The following is a 13811-nucleotide window of genomic DNA, read 5'->3' as shown; positions in this document are numbered from 1 at the left end:
CCCAGCTGCTCCACTCGATCCAGCTCCATGCTATGGTGTGGGAAAGCAGTAGAAGGTGAGCCAAGTCTGTGGGCCCCTGCACCTGCATGGGAAGACCTGGAGGAGGCTTCTGGCTCCTGGCTTTGGGTAGACGCAGCTCCAGCTGTTGCGGCCAATTGGGAAGTGAACCAGCAAATGGAAGACCTCTCTCTCCCTCTCTCTCTGCCTCTCCTTCTCTCTCTCTGTGTATATCTCTGACTTTCAAATAAATAAATTTTTAAAAAATATATATTGAAATATTTAGAAGTAAGGATGATTGATGTCTGCTACTTAATTGAGGTGTATATGGAAAGAGAGGGAGAGAGAGAAGTGAGAGCATAAGAGTATGCAAGAGAAAATGAGAGAGCAAAAGGGTGAATTAGTAACAAATCCGTGAAACTTGGTAAAGTGAGAATCTTTTGTATGTTTCTTGTAACTTTCTTTGGAATTTGAAATTATATCAAAATAAACACTTCCTAAAATTTTTTGAGAAAGTTAAACTTAAAATAGATCATAAATCCAAAGAGATTTTCTATTTTTACTGAGCTGTGGCTCTACTTAAAAATTAACAAACAGGCCGGCGCCGTGGCTCAACAGGCTGATCCTCCGCCTTGCGGCGCCGGCACACCGGGTTCTAGTCCTGGTCGGGGCACCGATCCTGTCCCGGTTGCCCCTCTTCCAGGCCAGCTCTCTGCTGTGGCCAGGGAGTGCAGTGGAGGATGGCCCATGTGTTTGGGCTCTGCACCCCATGGGAGACCAGGAGAAGCACCTGGCTCCTGCCATCGGAACAGCGCGGTGCGCCGGCCGCAGCACGCTACCGCGGCGGCCATTGGAGGGTGAACCAACGGCAAAAAGGAGGACCTTTCTCTCTGTCTCTCTCTCACTGTCCACTCTGCCTGTCAAATATTTAAAAAAAAAAAAATGAACAAACAACAACACAAGAGTAAACTAAAATAACAAACGTCAGTGAGTTTAAGAGCATATAATCTGTTTTTACACTCAGGTGTATTCAGTTTATTCTAGAATTATCTATGAAAGTACTGAATTCCATATAATGAGTATCCAAGTTAGAGTCCATCTATGGAGTTAATTTTCTTGAAGTTCTTTGGTCTCACTTATAACTTGATTTCAGTGATATGAACCTTAAAGATGAAATTAGCAATTTTATCTCAATCTACTCATACTCTTTATCTAATATTGCAGGGAAATTGAAATAAAATAAGAATTCATTCTTGAATTTTCCAGAATATTTTTAACAAAGAAAATGTTCAAGGAAGAAAGAACATATTTCAGAACAATAAGATTAAAAATAAAATTTCTGGCCGGCGCCGTGGCTCAACAGGCTAATCCTCCGCCTTGCGGCGCCGGCACACCGGGTTCTAGTCCCGGTCGGGGCACCGATCCTGTCCCGGTTGCCCCTCTTCCAGGCCAGCTCTCTGCTGTGGCCAGGGAGTGCAGTGGAGGATGGCCCAAGTGTTTGGGCTCTGCACCCCATGGGAGACCAGGATAAGCACCTGGCTCCTGCCATCGGAACAGCGCGGTGCGCCGGCCGCAGCGCGCTACCGCGGCGGCCATTAGAGGGTGAACCAACGGCAAAGGAAGACCTTTCTCTCTGTCTCTCTCTCTCACTGTCCACTCTGCCTGTCAAAAATAAAAAAAAAATAAAATAAAATTTCTGACTATTTTTATGTTTAAGTTATCTGTTTTTGTTAAGAGCGTTTATTTGAAATGCAGAGAGAGAGAGAGAGACATAGAGAGGGATGGAGAAAGAGAGAGATATTCCATCATTTCTTCTCCAAATGCCCACAATAGCCAGGGCTGGGCCAAGCTGAAGCTAGGAGCCAGGAACTCCATTTGGATCTCAAGTATGGGTGGCAGGAACACAAGTACTTGGGCAACATCTGTTGGTTTACAAGCTCAGAGAAGCCAGGACTCAAACCAGGTACTCTGATAAAGGATGTGGATCTCCTAACCTTAACTTACGGTGTCTCCATACCGTAGCTGTTGCCCATCTCCTTGATAGTATAGTGAGTGACATCTGCCCTAGGACATACAACTTTCTTCTTGTAATCCTTTTACTATTGTGTTATGAAAATTTTGGACATCCCAAACACTGTCTATGAATTCCAAAGCCTCATCAATCATTGACATATTCTTCCCTGCAGACTACGATCTTTTGATTGCTTCCCTGACATTTTAAATATCCGGAGTAAATTATTTTTCACAGTCTGTCATCAGCCATTAGATGATGTTGCATTGTGCTATAAAAGTGTTTCTATATTTAGTAGCAGTCCTGTCTGTATCTCTACATAGCAGTGTGTACAATTAGTTAAATAGGATCTTCACTTGAAGCAGGACATCACACTAAGTAGGTGTTTAGTGTTGAAACTGAGCTAATGGGTCTGTAAAATGAACTATTTAGAAGATGATGAAAAATGTTGGTACTGTATGGTTAGAATTATCACTACTGCTCAGTTCTTGCTGCTAATAATAGGTTAGAGCATTCAGCTAAAGCTGGATATTCATTTTCCTTCTTGTACTAGACAAGGTCTTATAAAGAAAATCTATTTCTGATATGTATTATATGTATACTTAGGATTTAAATTATATTAGGATTTAGGATCATGATGTTTAAGTCAATTATCCTTGAATTTCAAACTTATTTAGTATCCCAAATATATGAGACAGGTAAATGCCATCTCAAGTCTTGTAAAGTCTCTTTAACTCCTTCCCCTGGTCCATCAGTCCGTGCCCACTCAAATGTACACTTTCATGCTATTTGGAACCTCACAGTCCTGATACCTTGAGAAGAAAAAATTAAATTATGGGATGAATCTAGTACTGCTAACAGTAGGGAACAATCCAGGAAACCATGGGATTCACGGATCATTGTCCAGGCTCTCATCTTAGAACAAATATTAGGCAATTAGGATTTGTGGGTATAGTAAATCTTGATATTACTAAACCGGAAAGGGGATGCAGTTTGATTCATTCTTACCTTATTGGTCTATGTCCTTCTGTAGTTTTGAGTAGTGAAACATGGGTGGCAGTAGTCAACTTTACTGACACATAGGTTCTAAAGCAGAAATAAGCCAATTAAAATAAAACTCTTAATAAAATTTTCCCATGTAGACATACATTATGTACACACATATAACATAACATAATAGACCAATATAGCAATTTTAATAATAGCTTTTAAACTCTCTAACTCTTTTTGTAAATTGCCAATTGATTTGAATTGCTTTTTGCTTTTAGTAACCTCAGTTAACCATACTTTCTCTCAGTTGGTACTGTTAATACATTATTGGCTTCATCTGTTTACAGAGCCATCCCAAAGTACTGAATACAATAGAAGTGGCTGGAGAAAGTCCATAGGAACTTATAGGAGGACAGCTAAACACAGAACCAACAACACTTTAGTTTTATGAGCAGCACATCATATATAAATGTGGATGACAAAAGACTTTAAGTTTCCATGTTTAAAATTATAAACTCATCAGCCAACAAGAGGCACTTGCTTACTTGACAGTATTTTTGAAAGCACCCGTAGGATTTTACAAGTATTTAACCCTTTAGGCCTCTGGGGCTTTCTCATTAAGATAACTATCATGTCTAGTAACACAAGATCATTAGACTTTTTAATTCCCAAACATTTGTATTAATAGCATTTTCCATTATAGAAACTTAAAATTTAGTATCACGTCACATCTTAACAGTACTTCTAATATAATCCAAATAGCCTGATTAGTTGGTGTCTCTATAAGATGAGACACAGGTCCTTCGATTTTTTCAGCTGGGCCCAAACTGGAAAAACCAAAGTCCAAGATTTACTGGAAATTTTAGAGTCCATATTGTTTGAAACTTTGATTTTTTGAATGCCTGTCAAGAATGCCAAGAAGGCTCAAAATTCAAAATATCTGGTTGAAATATGTCATGATTTTAAGGAATCTTAAGATAGACCAAATTTGATCATTGTTACAAGGTGATTATTCAAATCTTTGAAAATAAGCACATATTTAAATAACCCATAGCTCTTAATAAAAATTCAGCTGTTTTTGAACAATTAGAATTTAACAGACATCAAGAGAACATAATAGATTACTTTAACACATTGCTTTAACAGAGAATCAGAGTTTAATTCTATGTCAAAGAGAAATAGATTAGTGTAGTTGTAACATTTTCCATCTGCCAATGTCCTTGACTTGCATTTTGAAATAAACTGTTAAAAATCTCCAAATTAGGATAACGTTTTGAATCAGATAACACAAATTTTAGCCTGAGCTTTTTTCATTTCTGTTGGCATGGTATATCTTTTTCCAGCCTTTCACTTTCAGTCTGTATGCATCTTTGTTGGAAAGATGTGTTTCTTGTAAGCAGCAAATAGATGGGTTTTGTTCCTTAACCCAATCAGCCAATCTGTGTCTTTTAACTGGACAGTTCAGGCCATTAACATTCAATGTGACTATTGGTAAGTAGTAACTTTGCCCTGCCATTTGCCAAAGATATTTTCTAATATACACTTTGAGCTTCCTGTGATCTTTTGCTGTGAGGTTTCCTTCTTTTACCTTCTTTCATATTGATGACCATGTTTCTGTGTTTCTGTGTGTAATACATCTTTAAGCATCTTTTGCAGGGCTGGACGAGTGGCGACAAACTCTTTGAATTTCTGTTTGCTATGAAAGGTCTTTCTTTCACCTTCATTCACAAATGAGAGCTTTGCAGGATATAATATTCTGGGCTGGCAGTTTTTCTCTCTTAGTACCTGGGCTATGTCTCACCATTCCCTTCTAGCTTGTAGGGTTTCTGATGAGAAGTCAGCTGTGAGTCTAATTGGAGATCCTCTGAGAGTAATCTGACATTTCTCTCTTGCGCATTTTAGAATCTTTTCTTTGTGTTTCACTGTGGTGAGTTTGATTACGACGTGTCGTGGTGAAGATCTCTTTTGGTCATGTTTACTAGGGGTTCTATGAGCTTCCTGTACTAGGATGTCTCTGTCCTTCTCCAAACCCAGAAAGTTCTCTGCAAGTATCTCACTAAAAAGGCCTTCTAATCATTTCTCCCTCTCTATGCCTTCAGGAACTCCTAGAACCCCAATGTTGGTTTTTTTAAAATAGTATCCTGTAGATTCCCAACAATATTTTTTAGATTTCTAATTTCCTCTTCTTTTCTTTGGTTTGACTGTATACTTTCCTGTTCTCTGTCTTCTAAGTCCGATATTCTCTCTTCTGCTTCACCCATTCTGTTTTTAAGGCTCTCTAATGTGTTTGTCATTTGATCTATTGAGTTCTTCACTTCATTTTGATTTCTCTTCACTATCACACTTTCCTGTTTTACTAGTTTCTGCATTTCATTTTGATTCCTCCTTAAGATTTCATTTTCTCGAAGGAGATTTTCTGTCCTATCCAGTAAGGAATTCCATAGCACAATCATTTGTTTTTGAAAACTACTAATTGTTTTTATCATAAATTTTTTGAAATCCGTATCTTGCATTTCTTCTATCTCATCATCCTCATAATCTTGGCTTGGGGTGTCGTGTTCATTTGGGGGTGTCATAATGTCTTCCTTGTTCTTGTTTCTTCAGTTTTTGCGTTTGTTGCTTGGCATTGTAGAGATATTCTTTGGATTTTTCTTCCCTCACTGTGGTGTTTTTTCTTGTTATACTGTGACTGTATTGAGTGGACTGTCTGCTTTTGATGCAGCCTTAGAGGCTTGAGATGTGTGTGGCCTGAGAGTTCTGTTTGGTTCCTCAGGGCTAAGGGTATGCCAAAGGTGATACTCCCAGGTTAGGCGTGGTAAATCTCTCTTTCTTTTTTTGATTCAAAAGGGCAGTAATTCCGCACAGCTGAACTGAATTGGAGGTAGTTAGCAGGCGAATTATATACCCACAGGAGCCAGAGGGAAGCTCTTTCCCAAGGACCACACAGGGAATCTGTGCTGCCCTCAGTGTGGGTTCAAATTCTCCTGCAGTCTCCCACTGGGTTGCCAAGGTTACCGAATTGTAGCGTCTCTGGGGAGTACTTATGTGAATTCCGTGAGTTCTCTCCCCCACTGTCTCTTTTTTCACAGTCTCAGTTCATTAGCACCACACATTCACTAGGTCCTAATCTCCTGTTATTTCACCTCCCCACCAAGAGTCAGGTTTTTTTGCTTGGCTGAGAGCGGGTGCAGACCTGAGGTCACCCTGCTTATGACATATGTCCAAAATGGTGCCTGCTCTTTGTCTTGCTCGCCTTTGAGAGGTGAGCGGAGAGAGAGAAACTCGTGTCCATACCAGTCACTTTTTTTTTCCCCTCTCTAGTAGATAGCCTGGTGAACTTTTCCCCACCGGGTTTCAAACCTCATTCCCTCTAGTCTCCTCTTTCCGCTTGCCCGCTTGTGTCTCTGGCTATTGAGGTTCGGCTCACCTCACTTTCCAGCGTTGGTGTGTTGCTTCTACCGCTGGTGTCCCGAACTGTGGGCTCCCACATTCTCCATGCAGGTCCACTGTGAATCACTAGTTCCAGAAGAGTTTCCTCTGCTGTTTCTTCCCTTACTCTTCCTTGAACCTGCAGTAACTCCACTTTTATTAAACTGTCTCTGCCCGGACTATCAGTGTGCTCCCTTCCTATTCCGCAATCTTGCCGCTCTTCCCCTTCAGCCTAAATTTAAGCTGCTAAAATTAATCAAAGATACATTTTAATTTGTGTGACCTGAATCTCTGTATCATGTTTTATACTTGTTGGTTGAAAGAAACTAAAAACATTTTATATGTTTGTGCTTAAGTTTACTGGTTAAACTACACCATGTTAGATATTTAAGAGGTGTTTCCAAATACATGATTCTTAAAATTTATAGAAGACATTGGACCTTCTGGTAAATGTTTTCTTAAGTTGTTATCTAATGATTGAAACTGTTTGCTAAGTATTCATGTGATATTACTATTGTCAGCAAGCGATCTAGGACTTGCTCCCTCATTTCTCTATTCTAAGCCCAACTTGTTCTTTCATTTCTCTATTCTCTTCAAGGTAGGAAACTAATTCTATTATGAAGGAATCTTTAGGACGCACAATTTAATCTTTAGACTTATAAAAGAGATGGCTAACATTATTCTATAATAGCATAGCCAAAATAAGAGCTTAAATTATAATCCCATAGTTAGATTTACTTTGCCATCAACGAAGTAAACAGTAAGTAGAAAAAACCTCCTTTTCACACCAAAGGGAAAGAAAGTTTTAAAGTGAGAATATAATTTTCCTCATGGGCACTGTCTACCTCAGAAAAACTACTACAGAACATGCCTGTGACTATAGACTTGTAGTTCAGGCCACCGAAGATTAGAGATGGGACACGGGCACTCCCTTGACTTGCATCCTCTGGTCTGCTTTAACAAAAACCAGGAGGAAAAGAGAGCTAGGCATCAGAAGCAATGGGTGGCAGGCCTATTAATGGCTGATCTGTACAGTGATCTGCCCTCAAGGAGACCCAACAGGCCAGTCCTCTGCAGTGGCTTTCCATGTGGTAAGCCTGGGCTTCAGCAGAAGTCAGCTTGTGAAGAGCCCTGGCAGCTCTGCCAAGAGTTGGATCACTGGAAATGGACCTGCCCTGGAGTCGAAGGATGCCCAGGTCAGAGCCACAGATCTTATTGGCTCTAAGCTGAAAAGCCCTTCACTCAGCCCAACTTCCAAAGTGACCACTGCAGCTGAGGGGATGGCCAAGTAGGGTCAGCAACATTGCAGGCAGAACTGTAAATTTCTTGTTAGAGATGCCACCTGCCTTTACCTGGCCAGCTCTCCTCCCAAGCCAGCTAAGTAATGAAAGTCAACAGGGTGCCTTCCCCCAGGAGGTTCACACCTCCCTTAGAATATACCCCATGTGAAGAGATAGATAGGTCTGGGCCTCTTCACTTACAAGGCCTAAAGCCCACCAGATTATTATCAAGCCCCTTCTGTCAGGTTCTATTTGCCTCTCAATCAGAAAACTTAATTGTAGCTTAGACAGCACCTTTCTTAGCTCCTCTAATAATGACTCTGTCCTTTGTTCTAGACCCTGTCTAGCGCACTTGGGCCTCATTCCTTTGTAATCATAACCTCTACTCTACCTCCAATGGCTCTATTCCCAACCTGTGTGTACTGATGGTCCTCTTCCCCACTTAATGCTGTATAATTTTCAGACCTGGTTAATGCCACTCTTAGGATCATTGGTTACTATCCTCACTCTGTCTTTTATGACCTTGTCTAAATATGATCAGAGTCGGCGAACTTGGAAAGCTTCCATAGCCTTGGCAACTCATGACGACAGCCTAGGGTGGTTACTGGCACCATAAACTAGAGTGTCAATTTGTTGGGTCAACAACAGGAGTCACTGTGCACTTGCTCCTCATGTGGGATCTCTGTCCTTAATGTGCTGTCCATTGTGATTTAATGCTATAACTAGTACTCAAACAGTATGTTTCACTTTGTGTTTCTATGTGGGTGCAAACTGTTGAAGTATTTATACTAAATTGATCTTCTGTATATAAAGAGAATTGAAAATGAATCTTGATGTGAATGGAAGGGGAGAGGGAGCGGGAAAGGGGAGGTTTGCGGGTGGGAGGGAAGTTATGGGAGGGGGAAGCCATTGTAATCCATAAGCTGTACATTGGAAATTTACATTCATTAAATAAAAGTTAAAAAAAGCAGAAATAAAGTCCACCAATTGATTGTTTAAAGAAATTGCCTACATTGGCAAAGTTGTGCTTAGAATAAGTTTACTTTAGTCACAAGCTAAGAAATCCTCAAATTTCTTTTTGTCATCTCAGGCACCCCATGCAGTCATTCCACCATTAGTGGGATAGAAACAAACTATGTTGACTTTTGACTTCCTTCTGGAAGCTTTAAAAAATAGCAACAATATTCTGGCAAAGTTGGTAATGGGCTAAAAAGAAAAAAAGCCAGCTTGCTTTTTAACTCTTATTTGTGACTCTTTTCTGCAACGTGATAAAGAAGCATTTTGCCAAGAGCCCAGCATGTTTTATGGTGTATGAATTCAAGATCTTACAGTTTGTAATATCTTTTTCCTGTCAAGGACTAAATGCAGTTGACCTTTTGTTTAATGCATTTTTGTTTGCTCTCAAATCTTATAAGGATCTCTCATATAACCTTTTGTTTTCTTTCGAAGTTAAAGAGTGTTGAGGGAATAATAAAAGTTTATGAGGATTAAAAAAACTCCAAGTTCAGACATTTTTTTTTTTTTTTGTATCTCTTTTGGGTCAGGTAGCTTGAAGCCAGTCATTAAGGTACTTGTAAGAATAAACTAGATTTTTTTTTTTGACAGGTAGAGTGGCTAGTTAGAGAGAGGCAGAGAGAAAGGTCTTCCTTTTGCCATTGGTTCACTCTCTAATGGCCGCCGCGGCTGGTGCGCTGCGGCCGGCGCACCGCGCTGATCCGATGGCAGGAGCCAGGTGCTTCTCCTGGTCTCCCATGGGGTGCAGGGCCCAAGGACTTGGGCCATCCTCCACTGCACTCCCTGGCCACAGCAGAGAGCTGGCCTGGAAGAGTGGCAACTGGGATAGAATCCGGCGCCCCAACCGGGACTAGAACCTGGTGTGCCGGCACCACTAGGCGGAGGATTAGCCTGTTGAGCCACGGCGCCGGCCAGAATAAACTAGATTTTGGCACTGTCTCCTTCCCCCTACATCTGTGTCACAACATTTCCTACCTGCTGTGTGATGCAGTTCCCTCTTTAAGAAGTGAAATCCCACTCTTCATTGGTCATCCCAGGGGAGGGAATGTGAGTGACAGATACGGGTTGGAATGAGCCATCTCTGCTCGGGAGATATTGAAGAGACTCATTTGACTTGAGAAATGATTCATGTTGAGGCACTGCAAGAAATGAGAACAGGGAATGGTTCTTGCACTGTGCCTGTAAGATCTTCCACTGTTATCTCACTGGATACACCACCTCCAATTTAATGTTCTCCTTCCTCTTTTACCTGCCTCTAAGTTTAAAGTTTCGATTTTCTCCAATATCTTGCTGTCGCTGGCATTGCCTTTCATGAATTTGTGATTCTATCTTGGTGAGATAATTACAAACATAGCTCACTATTTTCTGGTTGCCCCTGAGAACTCTTCCTTATAGCCATTTCTATGCTAGTTTCTGCATAAAAGAGGGTCTAGCACACCTACCCATACATCAGTGTTGTTACCACCACCACTTTTGCTTTGGAACTTAAAGCCAAGGGCTGTTAATGTCTGGTCCATGTTTTCTATATTATCTACATTTCTCCATTGTTTGATTAGGGAGCCCCCTGGAATTTCTGATAAAACTTAAAGCAACCTGAACATTCATTCATATATCTATTTAAGAAATGATTCTTATATATTGCCTGCTGGCATTGTGTAAGTATTTATTTACTCAGTCAAGTCTGACAAAAATCTGCAAAAGGTGATTGTAGACCACCCTTTTTTTACTGTGGACTTTTCAGGCATCCTATTCTGAGGTCTGGCTCGCTTTCCCAATTCCTTAGTGTTCTGTTGGTACCATGTGGATTTGCGTTTATAGTGCCATGATCTATAAAGCCTAATATTAACAGACTGAAAATGTACATATCTTTACCTTAGCAGTGTCCTCAACCTGAGATGTTTTTTAAAATCATGTTTCAAAGCAAAAGAAACATTAACTAATAGCTTGATGTTCACTGAATGTTCTTTCATATTGACAAATATTGGCAACAACCAAGCATCCAACTATAAGGAAATGTTCAATTAAAGTATAATAACCCTGCTTAGAAGAATGTTAAGTGATGTTTGAAGGAGAACTGTGTCCTGGAAGTATTATGTTGCTGAATGGGGAAATGTACATGATGTTGTTACAACTCTGGTTCCTCAGCAAACATGGTTTGGGATGGAGATTAGGAAGGGTTTTAGGCAGTAGCCATAGAATCAGTGATTCAACCAGGCACTCTCCATTAGGTTTCCCAGCTGGAGAATAATCTCTGTGGCTCTCAGCTCTGCTCTTTGAGTCATCCTTCTTTAATTGCGAAAGTTAGAACTTGTTTGCAATTGAATGGTTTTGCCAAGCAGTTTCCCTATGAGTGTATGAAGAAAGTAGATGGGACAGAGGAAGAGGTTGAACTGCTATACAAATGTCATCTTAAGAAGGATCTCAGCAGATCTTGCAGAACTGTCCTGGACCAAGGCAGGAAGGTGGGATCTGTATGCTCTCCTCATCCCAAACTAATTGGCTTTGGATGCAGGCTGCACTGTGGAGGGTGCAGACCTTTCAGCAGCTGTCTTCAGCTGCAGGCAATCCTAGGGCAAGACTAGCTGAGAGTCAACGGCTACAAAGAGAATCAACAGCATGTGTCAGAGATGAAATACTACACGAGAAGAAAAAAGCGAAACACAGAGTGTTTGTGTGCATTATAAATATTCTGAATCTAACTGTAAAATATGTGTGGGTATGTACAAAAACAGGAAGGAGACACAGAAAAAATGCAAACAGCTGTGTTACAACAGTGAAAGGCTTCATGAGAAAATAATCCTTTCACCATTGAAGGCAGATTGTTTGCTTTATAATGAGGACGTTAAGGGATATTGTCTCCTCCCACTTTTCAAAGATGGCTAATTTTGTTCACAAGGGAAAGGCTAAACCATACAAGAATTATTTGTGAACTGTGTCAGCATGGTAATGACAAGACAAAGCTCAGATCTACTTTGCAATTGTGATAAATAAGAAGAGTTGGTTTGCTTGAGGAGTTAACTTCAACCATTCCTAGGACGGCTTGCCCATGATGTCAAAAGGGAGTTGTTAGTGTCCAGTCTTTATGTCTTCCACTGATAACTCATTTCAATCTGAAAACTGCTTCCTTATACAGCCCATCGTCTCACATGTGCGTGATCCAAAAAGAATTGGGTGTGAAAAATATGGACGGCACAGGACAAAGAAATTGAATACAGCACTGGAAGACAGTGTGAACGTGCTCTGGAGAGGGGGAATAAATATGGACATCTATTTCTCCACAAAAGACTATAACCCTGGCATAAAAGTTGCTCAGATAATCTCCTCTTACCTTAATTAGACTTTCTATATCTTTCCTGCTTTCTTGTTTCCTTTCAGAGCATAGCTCATAATGTCCTTCCAAATCACACATACTGGGTATGTTTTTTTCTCTCATGTACTGTGGCTTTTTATATCTCTTTTAAACAGTTCTTTAGTGCTGCTTTAATGCATTTTGAATTAGTTCTTTGAAAATATAAGATGAGAAGACAAACAAGAACATGGGAGCTATTTTCAGGCACTTTAAAGGACTTCTGTGAAAAGAGGAGGTACTTTTGTTCAAATCACCTTAGGGGGGATAGTGTAGAACTAGTGGACGGAAGTCATAGGAATAGGATTTTCCTGAAATGGAAGAAGAAATGGACTTTGTAATTATTTGAGATACTCAGTATTTTTTTAAAGAACTTATTTAAGTATTTGAAAGGCAGAATGACAAAGAGGGAGAGACAGAGACCCTCCTTCCACAGAAGGAGCTGGGTCTTGAACCGGCACTCCAATATGGAATGGCAACATCTCAATCACCACAGAGCTTGCCCTGAGATACTCAGTACTGGAAGAGCAAGCTTCAGAAGCTTCAAGCTGGTAGTGTTGAGAGGTCAGATGGCTGTCTAGGGTATGGGCTCTTTTCTTTGAAGGAGGCTGGACTGGGTTACCTGTGAATTTTCAGTGTGCTTGGTGGCTTCATGTGTTAATGATATGCAAAATGGAGTATTCACAAATTACCTTTTAAACAAACATATACCTAACCAAATGCTGCCATCCTCTAGAAATAGAAAAGGATTAGAATCACTTGTTTGTAAATGCAGTAGAAATGCTGTCCTGTGCTGCTGTGGTAGCTACAGCATGGTCACATGATGATACACTCATTTCTGTTACACTTAAAACCTGATGCTGTGTGGCTAATGAAACACATAGTTAGACCTTTGGCTGGCCAAATATTATTATCTAATTCAATAGGGAAATTATAAAACTTTCCTATTCTTGCCAATTTTATTTCTTTACCACAAAACACCTTTTATTCAAATCCTCTCTGAACAAATTGGACAGCAGTATATGTCCCAAGACTTGAGAAGTTGAGGATGGTGAATCGCAGTTTAGTGAGTTTACAAAGCATAACAAAGGCATTAGCAATGATTAACAGTGCTGCATATGCTTTGTGAGGATCCATCCCTGTGGAAATTATGCTGTTGTGCTGCTACTCCTGTGGCCTCCAGTTTGAACAATCCAGGCCTCATCAGCAGATGCCCAACTCTGTGTATTTGCATAGCAATCCTCTTCCCTACCTTTTCAACTAGTATATGAGACTAGTGAAATGTGTAGATGTGGGAAATGATGAGAATAATTATAGGGAGATCCCAAAGCCCACGAACTCCTGCCGTGTTTCAGCAGCCTGGCAGGCTGCATTTCGGAAGTGGAGGCCAGGAATGAGTACAGAGCTGAGGTGGGTGCTCCTGCAGCTCCCTCTTTGTAATGAGCTCATGTCTACAGAGTCACTACATTGCTGCTGCACTGTTGGCATGGCGTCTTCTGCAGCAGCATGCCAGGCTCTGGGGAAAGACAGCTGGGGAATGTGAGGAGCCCTTTGTCTCCTGCCAGACAGCAAGCACAGCACAGAGCCCCATTAAGGTTGCATGATTGTACATGTGCTATTCTGAGTAGGTCTACTTTTTTTTTTGTTTCTTTATTTGACAGGTAGAGTTATAGACAGTGAGAGAAAGAGAGACAGAGAGAAAGGTCTTCCTTCCGTTGGTTCACTCCCCAAATGGCCGCTACAA

General features: G+C 40.7%; 1 protein-coding gene across 1 annotated transcript in view; it reads left to right on the top strand.

Moving 5' to 3' along the window:
• GUCY1A2 (guanylate cyclase 1 soluble subunit alpha 2) overlaps positions 1–13811 on the top strand; it is a 364010-nt gene that overhangs the window by 67945 nt on the left and 282254 nt on the right. The window lies entirely within an intron of this gene.

Source organism: Lepus europaeus, chromosome 7 (assembly GCF_033115175.1).
Source record: "Lepus europaeus isolate LE1 chromosome 7, mLepTim1.pri, whole genome shotgun sequence".
NCBI lineage: Eukaryota > Metazoa > Chordata > Mammalia > Lagomorpha > Leporidae > Lepus > Lepus europaeus.
Note: the sequence above shows the minus strand (reverse complement) of the source record. Positions and strands in the feature narration are given on the sequence as shown.